We start from the raw sequence: 13,323 nt of genomic DNA on the forward strand, positions 1-13,323 counted from the left end.
TGAAAGAAATTTCATTCAATAACATTTTTCTCCATCTTGTTAAACTTCTCAGAAACATTTCATTGTGTAAATGAAGTTTATCTCAAACTCATTTGAAAGTCTGTAGAGCTTTGGAGTCATTTATTCTTTACCAAGATGCTCGCGATTTCCTTTTAATGTGGGTGGTCACATTCCTGCAGCAGATGGTGGATTTTTAGGTTGGCAACCGCGGGGTCCTGGGTGGGAGAGAGGAAGGCTGTTAAGTTGTCTGAAGAGAGGCTGATGTAACTCTCAAGGCTGACATTCAGTTGACCTTCAGCTGTTCCAGGGCTTATCTCTTCATGCCAGGGTTATTTCAGCAATCCCTCTGCTTGCCCTCCAAGTTCTAGGATCTCCCTCTTGCTTACTGCTGTTATCAGAAGCACCTTTCTGAAGAGCTCTTTTTACCTGTCAGACTCCCCTGGCTTCCTACTTACTGCCTGTGGAACTAAGTTCCAGCTCCTTACTCTGACATCTGGGGTACTCCAGAAAATAACCTTCCTCTGACTGAATTTACCTTCCTGAAATGTGTCGTGGTTTTGACATTCCCCTTGGAGTATCCCTTGGGACACAGAAATTAACCATTCTGGGGGTGCCTGAGTGGCTCAGTTGGCTAAACGGCCAACTCTTGATTTTGGCCTAGGTCATGATCTCAGGGTTCTGGGATTGAGCCCCACTGATATCAGGCTCTGTGCTCAGCAGGGAGTCAACTTGATATTCTCTCTTTCCCTCTCCCTTTGCCCCTCCCTCCCACTCACACTCTCTTTCAAATATATATATATATGTATTTTTTTTTTTTAAAGAAATTAACCATTTTGTTACACTCTATAATCAATTGGTTTTGTTTTGGGTCTTGTTTCCAGTGTATCTGATTTTCTTCATCTTCTCTATATTCAGATATACTGAGCATTATAAAACTTAACATGATCACACCTCTCTCTCTCACCTAAACCCCCAAAATAGTTCATGATCATTCATTTCATGGTTAGGCTTCCTTTGTAATTTCAGTTACCTGCTTCAGTTGAGGGGCACACCTCTTGGAAACTCCCTGAACTTACAAGTCTTCCTACAAGCCTTAGCCACATATCTGGGGTCTGCTTGAGCCTTCAAGAACTATTTATACCCAAGCTGTCATTTCTTGGGTTTGATATCTTCTTTTAGACAGACTTTACCATGACAATAGTTCTAAATCTCTGTGTTTTATCTAGAATTTTCAGCCAGGTTATTATAACCTTAGTTTTAGTTTTGTTTGTTTTTAGTTTTTTTTTTTTTTTTTAAACACAGATTTTTTTTTTTTTTTTTAAAGATTTTATTTATTTATTTGAGACAGAGAGAGCACATGAGAGGGGGGAGGGTCAGAGGGAGAAGCAGGCTCCCTGCCGAGCAGGGAGCCCGATGTGGGACTCGATCCAGGGACTCCAGGATCATGACCTGAGCCGAAAGCAGTCGCTTAACCAACTGAGCCACCCAGGTGCCCTGTTTGTTTTTAGTTTTAACATTTTCAGTCCCTTTTACTCCCTTGGCAAGCCATTTATAACAATGTACCCCTCCTTACTTTTTAGATTCTGGCTTTGTGACCCCTTATATAACACCTGGCAAAAGTCATTTGCCATAACTCATGTTAGTAGGGATCTGCTGTGCTTTGCATCAGGTAATTTTGTGGGCATTATTCAGCTTCACAAGTCTCCAATACTGAGAAGACTATCCCTCAGCTTCGCGCAGCCTAGGTAAATCTCTGCAGAACCTTCCAAAATAGAATATCCTTTCTCTTCCTAATCTATTCAGATGCTTCCAGAATATTTAATGATATTCAGGAATTATTATATTTTTAGATATGGCAAATGTCTTACAGTTATAAATGTCTTACAGTTATTATTCTTTGTAAGAGACCATGCCTTTTAAAAAATGTACCCTGTGAAACAATTATCAATGAAATGATAGGGCATACTGGCTTTCCTTTAAAGTAATCCAAGAGGAAGGTGAGAAAGTAGGCTGAGGTACACATACAACAGGACAGCCTATGGGTGACTGTTGAACCTGGGTGATGGGTACTTGGGTGCTTATTATACTCCAGCCTCTCAAAACTTAATGCACAGAAGTCACTTGACGTTCTTGTTAAAATACAGATTCTGATTCGAGAAATCTGGGGTTGGCATGGAATTCTGTATTCCTAACAAACCTCCAGGTGACACTGGTGTGCTGATCCTCTGACCACACTTTTGGAAGCTTTGAGAAGTAAGGTATTATAATATTTTCTTCTCATTTGTAAATATTTGGAGTTTTCCAAACAACAACAAACCCCTTCTGTCCATCATGGCCTAACTCAGGTTCATTCTCAAGTCCCAACTACGCTTTATGTCTTTTGTACTCTTATTCCCCCTAACACTTGTTTTTAGAGTTAGATTTGCCTCAGGGTGGGAGAGGAAAAGGTAGATATTGCCTAGATTCTGAAATGCTAAAATGGGTGCAACCAACTGAAACCCCAGAAAGGTAGTTCGGGGACAGAGAGTGGCAGAGAATGATGGACAACTTGTTAGTCTTAGAGGGCCCTTGATTAGCTCCCTTGGTGGCGGGAAGGCCAACATTTCTGGGAAACCTTTGTGTGCGGGTGAAAGAGCGTGGTAAGGACACCAGGAGACCTGGATGTTGCCGTGACTCGAGTGACGAGCTGCCTGGCCTGCAGCTAGTGCTGGAGCTTGGGAGATGGCGGCTACAAGTGTGCCGTGGTCCAGATGCACGGATTTACATACATCATCTGATGAAACCCTCACAATACCACTGCAGGTGGTTACTACTGTGTTCCTTTTCCTGAAGTCCTACTTCACCGTGAACTTGGACAGGCCACTCAACCTCTCTGAGTCTGTACCATATCAGGGTTTCAAACTCAGACCTTAGATTTTGGAGGCCAAGCCCTTCCTTATTAGGCTCTCACTTTGATCAAAAGTGTCTTAAGTGTGGTCTGCTCAACTTGAGGGAGACTACCTGGGGTGTTTATGCTCCTCTCTCCCCACACCCTAAATCAGAATGTTGAGGGTGGGGCTTAGCAATCTGCATTTTTACCTAGTGGGTTTGGGCACCCTGAAGTCTGACCCACTGACATGTTGTTCTGACAGGTTGAATTACACGCATGTGCATGCACACGCAGAAAGCCAGCCCTCAGCGTAAACTAGACTGGTATTCTGGTAGCTTTGCACATGCTCTCTGGGTCTGTTTACCCATCTACTTTTCTTTAATTGTGAGGTTTCATTGTATTTTATATGTAAGACATTGGGCATATAATAGGCACTCAGTAAATATCAGGATGTTCTTCCCTTTTCAATTTTTAATGGAGAAGAGAAAAGGCTTAGTTACCCAAGTGAAAGTTCTATATCTTATCAATGTGTGTATTGTATGTATGCAGGGAGGATCCAGTGGGGAGGGGTTAAGTAGATTTAGTCGAGAATTTAGTTCCCTAGGGGAACAACAACAACAACAAAAGTTTAGAGATTACTGCCCTCTGTTGTTTAAAATTTCTTAAAATTGCTTTCTCCGAATCAACCACCCAGTCAAAAGTACGAAATTTTGTACAGCTTCCAAAATCCATTAGAGAGAATTGTCTCTAAATGTTTAGGGAAGAGACCTATGACACAGAGATTCAGTGTGTTTGTTTTCCACACTGTCTGAGGGCTTACATACAAAAATGAGCCCTGGAACAGAATTTCCTTAAAGTGCCTTTTGAGGAACGTTGATTGGAGCAGTGTTCATTGATTGTGTTAATCACAAAAAAGATGTAGGAATGCTAAACCTAAACAGGTTTTCTCACTGAAGAATTGTTTTAGGTCTTTAATATGCCAACATCTATAGGAACAAAAGTTAAAGGTCTCAAACGTGGACATTACACATTCTCCCTTTCCATCCTCCTTTCTCCCCACTTGCCCCTCCCCCCAGCATTGCAGAGGACAGATAATCCTGGCAACACATCCAGGCATCAGTTTTGAACAAATCTTACAGGCCAGGTCATTTGGGCATTATTCCAGTTCCATCCTGCAGTCCATTTACTACATGTAATTCTAACCAAAAGAGGTTTTTTTTTTTTTTTTTAAGCCTATTAGTGAAATTCTGAGATTAGAGGCTACACATTTATTAGCATAAAAGGTAGAGGCATTTGTCCTATTCATGGCTCCTTTTAGTCATTCTTGTCTGGGCAGAGTGACTTGGATAATTTGAGATAAAAGCACTCATCCCAAATTGACTTGAGCTCAGTGGTCATCACCATAGGGGACATGGGGCGACTCTCCCTAGATAGAAGGTACAGAATGGCCTTGGTTATTGAATTTTGGGTCCATGTCCTCAATGACTGCATTACTTCTAAAAAGCCTTCTCAGATTTTCTGTAGTTTACAGTGATTGCTCCTTCTTGGAGCCCCAGAGCACTCACTCTGTTTGTAGCTCTTGTTCTGGCATTTACTCTCCTTGTCGGCCCAACAGATTCCTGTGTTGGAGCTGCCTCCTTAAGTAGATCATAGGTTCCAAGAGGGCAGAGTCACACCCCAGTGGGCTTGGCACAGCATACCACACTTGGTGCACGGCTGACAGATACCTGCTGTTGGGACAGAAAGCACAGCCCCTCTGTACTTGCCTTTGGCATTTGAGAAATTCTAGTGATACATTTCTATTGAACGGCATTTCCCCCACTTGGGCTGTTAGGGCTTTAAAAGGGATGACTTCTAGAAGGAGCCTGCAGAGACTGAAATACGTAGCACAGGAAAAGGCATTGGCAGAGTGAACGAGCTCCCTGTCAGAAGACCGCCTGACTGAACCCTACTTCAGTCTGGAGTTCTGCAAACCAATTGCCTCTTCCGATTTAGACAAGTTAAAACGCAATCTTTATAATACTGTGTTTTGTGGTTCACAGAATCCTATTCCTATAATAGCCAGTTTTGCAATAAAAATGAATGGTGGAGGCTGTGGTGAGCCTGAGAATATATGATTCATTGAAGGAGCAGCTACTTCTTACCTTCACTCAGTTGTTGCTGTCAAGGATGTGAGCCAAGGATTGCAAGACACGCAAATGTTAAAACAACAACAACAACAACCATAATCTGAAACCAGTAGTTAAAATGACAAATCTGATTTTTATGAAGTTTGTTTATTGAACATTTATAGAGCTATATTCTAAATCTACAGTTTACCCACTAGTCTGCATTATATATTTATGTGATGCTTAAGAGTTTACAAAACAGTTCACAATTACCTCATTTAGTATTTTCAACTACCCTGTGAGATGGGCAGGGATCCCCTTCACAGTTGCAAAAACTGAAGTTTAGATTGGTGAAATGAGTTACCCAGATTTTTTTTTTTTAAAGATTTTATTTATTTATTTGACAGACACAGCGAGAGAGGGAACACAAGCAGGGGGAGTGGGAGAGGGAGAAGCAGGCTTCCCGCGGAGCAGGGAGCCCGATGCGGGGCTCGATCCCAGGACCCTGGGATCATGACCTGAGCCGAAGGCAGATGCTTAACCGACTGAGCCACCCAGGCGCCCCAGTTACCCAGATTTATAAAGCTATTAAATAACAGAGCTGGGGCTAAAACGTGGAACTCCCAGTTGTGTTTTTTTTTGTTTGTTTGTTTGTGTGTTTGGTCTTCTTTCCACCAAACTGCTTTGTCCTAAGCCTGTATTTATTTTTTCTTTCAGTTTTGAAAATCTATTTTCTTATTAAAATAGAACACATACACATAAAAATGTACAAATCCTGAATTCACTGCTCGGTGAATTATCACAAAAGAGAATGTGCCTATAAAACTATCACTGTTGTGAACAGACAGAGCATTCCCAGCATGCCAGGAACCCAGGTCTGTCCTGGCCTTAATCCTCAAAGCTAACTACTCTCCTGACTTTTGACTCAGTAGATTATTTAGATTTTGCCTGTTCTTGTTCTTTTTGTAAATTGAATTAGACACTTCATATTATTCCATGTCTGGTTTCTTTTGATCAGAATTGTGACTCTAAGATTTATTGCTGTTTGTTTCATGTAGTGGTGGTTTGCTTATTTCACTGATTGTAGTTTTCTATTGTATAAATATTCCACCATTAATTTATCAGTTTCACTGTTCATGGGCATGTGAATTGTTTCTAGTTTTTGGTTGCTACAAATAATGCTGAAATGAACATTGTTGCACCTGTCTCTTAGTATCCAAATATATGAATTTTTGTTGGATATATCTAGCCATGGGATTTCTGATTTATAGAGTAAGCACTGTTCACTTTTATTTTTATTTTTTTAAAGATTTATTTATTTATTTTAGAGAGGGAGAGAGAGCAAAATAGAGCATGTGAGTGGGGGAGGGGGGGCAGAGGGAGAGAATCTCAAGCAGACTCCCTGCTGAGTGAGGAGACTTGTGTGGGACTCGATCTCACGACCCATGAAATCATGGCTTGGGCCCAAACTAAGAGTCGGACATTTAACTGAGCCACTGTTCACTTTTAATAAACACTGCCAGAGAGTTTTTCAAAGTAATTAAACCAATAATCATACTCTCACTGGTGGTGTAGGAGGGTTCCAGTAGCTCCACATTTCACCAACACTATATATTTTTCATGTCTTTCTGATCTTAACTGTTCTCGTGGGTATGTTCAGGTGTATCATGATAGCTTTTATTTGCATTTCCGTGAAGAATAATGAAGTTAAGAATTTTTAAAATGATTATTAGCCACCTAGCTCTCCTCTTTTGTGAACTCCTTGTTCATGCCCTCTTTTTTTCTGTTAGGCAATCTTTCCTTTTGACTGAGGGATTCTTTATATATTCTAGATACAAGTGCCTTATCAGTTACATATATTGCAACTATGTTCTCCCACTTGACACCTTGCTTCCCTTTTCACTCTGTTCATGGTTTCTTTTGCTAAGTAGAAGTTTCTCATTTTAAAATAGTCAGTTTACCGTTCCTTGCATTTCTGGTTAGTGCTTTATGTGTCCTGTTTAAAAAAGTCTCTTGTTTACCCCAAGATTAGACAGATATTCTCTTATATTATCTTCTGGAAATTTTATTGTATTGCCTTTCACATTTAGACCTACAGTCCACCTGGAATTGATTTCTGTGTATGATTCACATTAAAGGTCAGGATTATTATTATTATTATTATTATTATTATTATTTTTATGTACGGATGTATCCAGTTGGCCCAGCATCATTTATTGAAGAGACCATATTTTCCTCACTATTCTATAGTGTACCATTGTTATAAATCATGTTTCTATCACTGTGAGCCTGCTTCTGAATTCTCTGTTCTTTCCTGTTCATTTAGCCTTTCACACCGTTTAATTTTTACAGATTTACAGAAAATCCTAATATGTAATATCCGGTAGTGTAAGTCCTTTAAATTTTGGGTGGCTCAGTCTGTTAAGTGTCTGACTCATGATTTCGGCTCAGGTCATGATCTCAGGGTTGTGAGATCGAGCCTCTGCTCTGGGCATGGACCCTACTTAAGATTCTCTCTCTCCCTCTCCCTCTACACCCCCCTGCCCATTCCCTCTCAAAAAAACAAAATATTCTTGGACCTTCTTGGCCAGTTGTGTTTCCCTATTATTTTATAATCAACTGCTAATGTTCATTTTTTTTTTAAAGATTTTATTTATTTATTTATTTGAGACAGAGAGAATGAGAGACAGAGAGCATGAGAGAGAGGAGGGTCAGAGGGAGAAGCAGACTCCCTGCCGAGCAGGGAGCCCGATGCGGGACTCGATCCCGGGACTCCAGGATCATGACCTGAGCCGAAGGCAGTTGCTTAACCAACTGAGCCACCCAGGCGCCCTGCTAATGTTCATTTTGACTTAGATGTTTTCTAGTCCAAAGTTATTTCTTTGAGAACTTTATAAATTTGTCACCTACAATCAGAAACAATAAGAACAAAACTCTTAACTCTTGCACGTTTGCAAGGAGGTAATAGGGAAGATCCCATGCCAAGCATCTGTTCTCATTGCTTAAGACCATAGATTATTCAGAGACCAGGGAGCCATGTATTATATGTTACTTTATTATTACAGTTATTTTAAAATTATTTCAAAGTATATATATTATTTTCAAATATATGTGTCAGTTGTTCATATTTTGATTCCAGGATAACTGTCCTTGTTCGAGTTTGGGTGCTTCGGCCTCTGAGCCTTTGCATGGCTGTACCTTTAGGCCGAGAATGTTTTTCCCCCATTACTGGCATGCCTAACTCCCTCACCTTTTTCCAGATCTTGCTTAAACACCACATTCTCAATGAAACCTGATTGTAGTTAAACTTATAACTTCTAACCCCCTTGCCCTGTTCTATTGGTATGTGTGTGCTTGTGTGTGTGTGTGTGTGTGAGAGAGAGAGAGAGAGAGATGACAGTAACACTTGTCACTTTCTGACGTACCATCTAATGTATTTCTGAGTAAGGGTCATTTATATTGTCTGTCCACATCAACAGAGGTGTTGGCTTTATTGACTAATATATCCCAAGGGAAGAATAGTACCTTGCACATAGTAGATGCTCAATAAGTATTTGTAGAATGAATTGAATGTTTCTTTCTTTCTTTTTTTTTTTTTTAAGATTTTATTTATTTATTTGAGGGGCGCCTGGGTGGCTCAGTCGTTAAGCATCTGCCTTCGGCTCAGGTCATGATCCCAGGGTCCTGGGATCGAGCCCCACGTCGGGCTCCCTGCTCGGCGGGAAGCCTGCTTCTCCTTCTCCCACTTCCCCTCTCTCGCTGTCTCTCTCTCGGTCAAATAAATAAATAAAATCTTTAAAAAAAAAAAGATTTTATTTATTTATTTGACCGAGAGAGACATAGCGAGAGCAGGAACACAAGCAGGGGGAGTGGGAGAGGGATAAGCAGGCTTCCCGCAGAGCAGGGAGCCCGATGTGGGGCCGATCCCAGGACCCTCGGATCATGACCTGAGCCGAAGGCAGACGCTTAACGACTGAGCCACCCAGGCGTCCCTTGAATGTTTCTTTCTTAAACCTAACCCATCTCTACCTGTGATTTAGACATACATAGGACAGTCTAGTGAATGGGTGTGGCAGCCCTAGAAAATTAGTTGGTGTGCATGAGAATCTGAGGAGCTTCCTGGAAAGAACCCATCCTAATCTTACATGGCATTTTAATCCAGCAATTTATTGCTTCAGTGTTTGTAAAGGAAGGGTGATTCTGACCACACTGGCTATTTCTTCTCCTAGGAATTCATGTCTGCATCCTAGAGGGAGAGAAGATGTAAGTTGGAAAGAAAATGAATCTTTTTTTTTTCTATAGAAATTCTGTAAAACACAGACTGCAGGGCTCCAACCCCAGTGTTGTTGTTGGCATTGACCTGGGACCAGATCATTTGTATTTCTAACAAGTTTCTAGATTGTGCAGGTCCTGCTGGTCCAGGGCCAACACTTTTAAGAACCAGTGTTATTACAAGGTATCAGGAAGCAAATGCGCTGGACTTCAGGCTCAGGTCATGATCTCAGGGTTGTGAGATCGAGCAACCCTTTGAATGTGACCCTAAGACAGAAAGAAGCATTTTGGCATTCCCTAGTCTGGCAGTATGCCACAGAAAAGCTTTCCAAACTTTGACACTTTGAGGCATTTTAACAGGTATGAAGTATCCACTGAAATGAACAGTGGGACCCATAAGAGGGCCAATGCCCTGAAGCACTAAGCAAAAGCCAGAGAAAGGGTGAAAGAGAGTGGATGCCACTTGATGGAAATGTTTCCTTTTTTCCTTCACTCAACCTCCTTTTTTCTCTTTATGCTTTCTTTCCCTCCCTCCCTCCCACCTTCCCTCCCTCCCTTCATCCTTTCCTCCCTTCCTTCCTTCCTTTTCTTTCCTTCCTTCTTTTAATGAGCACATTTGAGTTGCCCCCGCCCCCCAAGACTATGGGAAATAACCAAGTGGGTCTTCTTTGTGGGAATCTGGAGATTCTGAATTAGCAGGAACAGGAGTCAAGAGTTACACATTTTTCCAGACCTTTTAGTCCTGATAATCTTGTTAGAAACAAAACCTTCAGCAATCTGGACCTACATCTTTGTAGCATGAGGAGGTCAGGTACGTTGGCAGCAGGAGGCCTAGAGGGAATTTACGGTGTCATTGCAGAGTCCGTGTTTTGTTTAATTCTGTCTTCCAACCACTGGCCAAAGGGAGCCTACAAGCTGAGGTAGTTCTGCATTCTAATAAATAATCCTAAAGAGCTCTTCAGGTTCCATCTACGCATAATTACTACGCATAAATACGCAGACAGCCCATTATTGATGTTAATCCCAGTGCTAGTTCAGGAAGGGGAGGCTAGCAATGAAAGGAAGTGTGGGTAAGGGCCTCTTATTAGCCCCTTCAAAGTTAGAGTGAGTCTCCTGCTGGCTCCTTGTGACTCACAGTTACCTCAGAACTAATTACCTTCGTTTTGGTGGCAGGTTCCATCTCAGTGCTCTGTGGAGTTCCTGGCTAGTTTGATGCCATTTACTTTACCTTCTGCAAGCCGCCTTACTGAATTTCAATGAAGCCTGGGATCTGGGTTAAATGCCACATTAGTTATGCAACTTTTCTTACAGGTTTGATTCCTTGCCGTCCTCCAAACCTACTTGAGGCAGATGCAGTTTAACATTGTGAGAGAGCCTATCTACCAAGGGCTAGGGGACAGTAGCTAGACTTCTTTTTGTTCATTAATTCAACATTAATGAGCTACCTACTTAGTACCAGGTACTCTGCAAGCCCCTGGGATGTGGAAGTGAATGCTCTTTCCCTGCTCTTGAGGAGCCCAATAAAGGGACAACATTGGACACATTGACAGATAATGGCAGAGACATGAACCGACTATTAAGAGATTCTAGAAGAGGGATAAACAGTTCAGCCGGAAGGGGCAGGTGCAAGCTTCTTAGTAGAGGTGGGAACTTGACATGCATCTTTACTATTTTATAGGAGTTAGTTAGGGAAATGGAGAGAGAGAGAAGGGCATGAGGCGTAGATGTTATAAAATGTTATAAATAACATAAACATGATGAGTCACAGAGTATCTTTGGAGAAGTGTATTTATTAAGACAGGGATGGAGGAGAAAGGATCATGGTGAGCTAACAGTCATCCTGTTAATGGTCATTCAGTTTTCATGTATAAAATAGTGGTAGAGTACATGGATTTTGGAACTAGATTGTCTAGGTTCAAATTTTGATTCTTCCACAATTAACTGTGTGACCCTAGGCAGGTCACTTAATCTCTCTGTGCAGGGTGCTTAACTTCTTCATGTCTTAGTCATATATAAAATGAGGATGATGATACTCTCTCAGAGTTATAAATTAAGTGCTTAGCATAGTAAGAGCTAAATAAAAACTAGCAATTATTATTATTATGTATTGCTATTAAACATTTAGTATGTTTAATATCATCATCATCTCCATCATTTCTCCCGACAATCCAATGAACTGTTAGTGTCCCCACTTGGATTTTTGTCCCAAACCTGTCCATTGTCAAGACATTGGCTTCTAATCCTAATACTACACTATGTTCCACAAACCACTACTGGTATGCCTCAGATGTCTAGCCAAAAAGTCGGCAAGGGAGTGTGAGAAATGAAACCAGATCAATACTGAGGGTTATTCCCTGAAGCTAAACAACGACGTGGGGTATGGAAGGCAGGTGCACAATTGAAGCCAAGCAAATATCCCCATTTCGCTTTTAGGCGGTTTGTGTAGGAATCCATGAAGTCCAAACCCACTGCAGTAACAGCTTGCACTCTCTGTTGCCTGGATCCACATGGTGCTTGTGTGGTCCTCAGACAACTGCTTCCGATGTTAAATATTGCCAAGAAAGAAGATGAAACAGTAAACATATTGCATGATATTTTTTCCCCTTTGAGAAATGAACATCTCCTTATCCCATTCATCATAAAGATAAAATAGTGAAGTCAGTGTTTGAACAGATTCACCTTTTCAATCCAGTGTCTTCTGACCTAAAATTCTCCAAGTGTAGTAAATTAACTGGTTCTCTGTGTCATATGCTGAAGGAGACTGGGGAGAGAGAACCCCTTCTGCAGGCAGGCAGTGATTTTTGCCTAAGTGGGAGCTATGTAGGGAAAAGATGGGACATTCTGTTGTGTTCTCTGTTGTATTCCATTGTATTATCTGACAAATCTTTAAACACCTCCATGGACCAGGTTTCTAAGAGGTGGAGACTTGTCAAGATCTCCTGAGAACTGGAATTCTGCATTGTGGCTAGCTGCAAGATAAACCTTGCGTCCATAAAGACTGGATGAGAGTCCACATAGCATCTAAAGGAGCGATCATCAGGTGGCTCTCAGGGCAGAAGCAAGGATACAGTGTTGGCAGGAGAGAAAGAGAGCAATTGTCTGAGGCTTACATGGATTTTTATTAAGAAAACAACATGCTTTTCTCTTATGGGGAAGGTCTTATTTTTTGTTATCTGCTCTTGGTGAGTTTGATCTCTCAGTCTCTCTCAGACTTCCAATGAGCACATTCTTCCTGCAGGAAGCAGCATTTGAATAAGGAGTGAAAAGTGGTTTTGGACATAAATGAAAATTTTTCCCCCTGTGGACAACGATCTGTGAAAGGGAGAATAGAACCAAAACCAACCCCAAAATGGGGGCTTCGTTTTGTCCACGGCCAAGAAGGTGGAGCAGTGAATACAAGGAGCTGCTATTCATGGGGTATCTGGATTACCTGGTGATGAGAGCAGAATTATTTTTTTCTCCTCCCCTGCCCCCTTTCCTCTGCCCAGCCCAGTGTGCAAGACTGGCCTTTGTCATTTTGGGCAGATCTTATAGTGTGTTGCAGAGTAACAAGTCTTGGCTCCATATGGTTCCATTGACTTATGCATTTACTGGTGGGGAGTGTGAAAACTCATTGTGTGTCTGTTTCTGGTGGGATTATCTGATTTGAAAGCTCTGATGTGAGAGAAGCTAAAACATGATCTGCAAGATGCGTTCCATACAGCAGGAAAACAAAGATGCGAGACAGCTCTGCCAATAGGCCCTTGTGGCCACCAGAGCCTTGAGCTCTGCCTTAGAAAGGGGAAGGGACATCTGACTTACTCAGATATGAGCCCTCCCTAAATGACCGCAGCCCTGAGGTTAACTTAATTATTCCATCTGTTCCTACTAAACTCTCCAAGCCGGACTGATTTTCCAAGCTTTGTGCTTGGTTTGGTAAGGGAAGAGCCTGATAGAAACTGACGCCACAGTGCTTGACATCCCAGAGCTGTGGATAAACACATCTGCCCGAGAGATGAGCTGAGTGATGAATGTTCACCAAAGCAGGATGTGTAACTGAATGGCATTTTCTTTTCAAGAGCCATTCAGAGAAAG

Source organism: Leptonychotes weddellii, chromosome 6 (assembly GCF_054177405.1).
Source record: "Leptonychotes weddellii isolate Sample4059 chromosome 6, ASM5417740v2, whole genome shotgun sequence".
Taxonomy (NCBI): domain Eukaryota; kingdom Metazoa; phylum Chordata; class Mammalia; order Carnivora; family Phocidae; genus Leptonychotes; species Leptonychotes weddellii.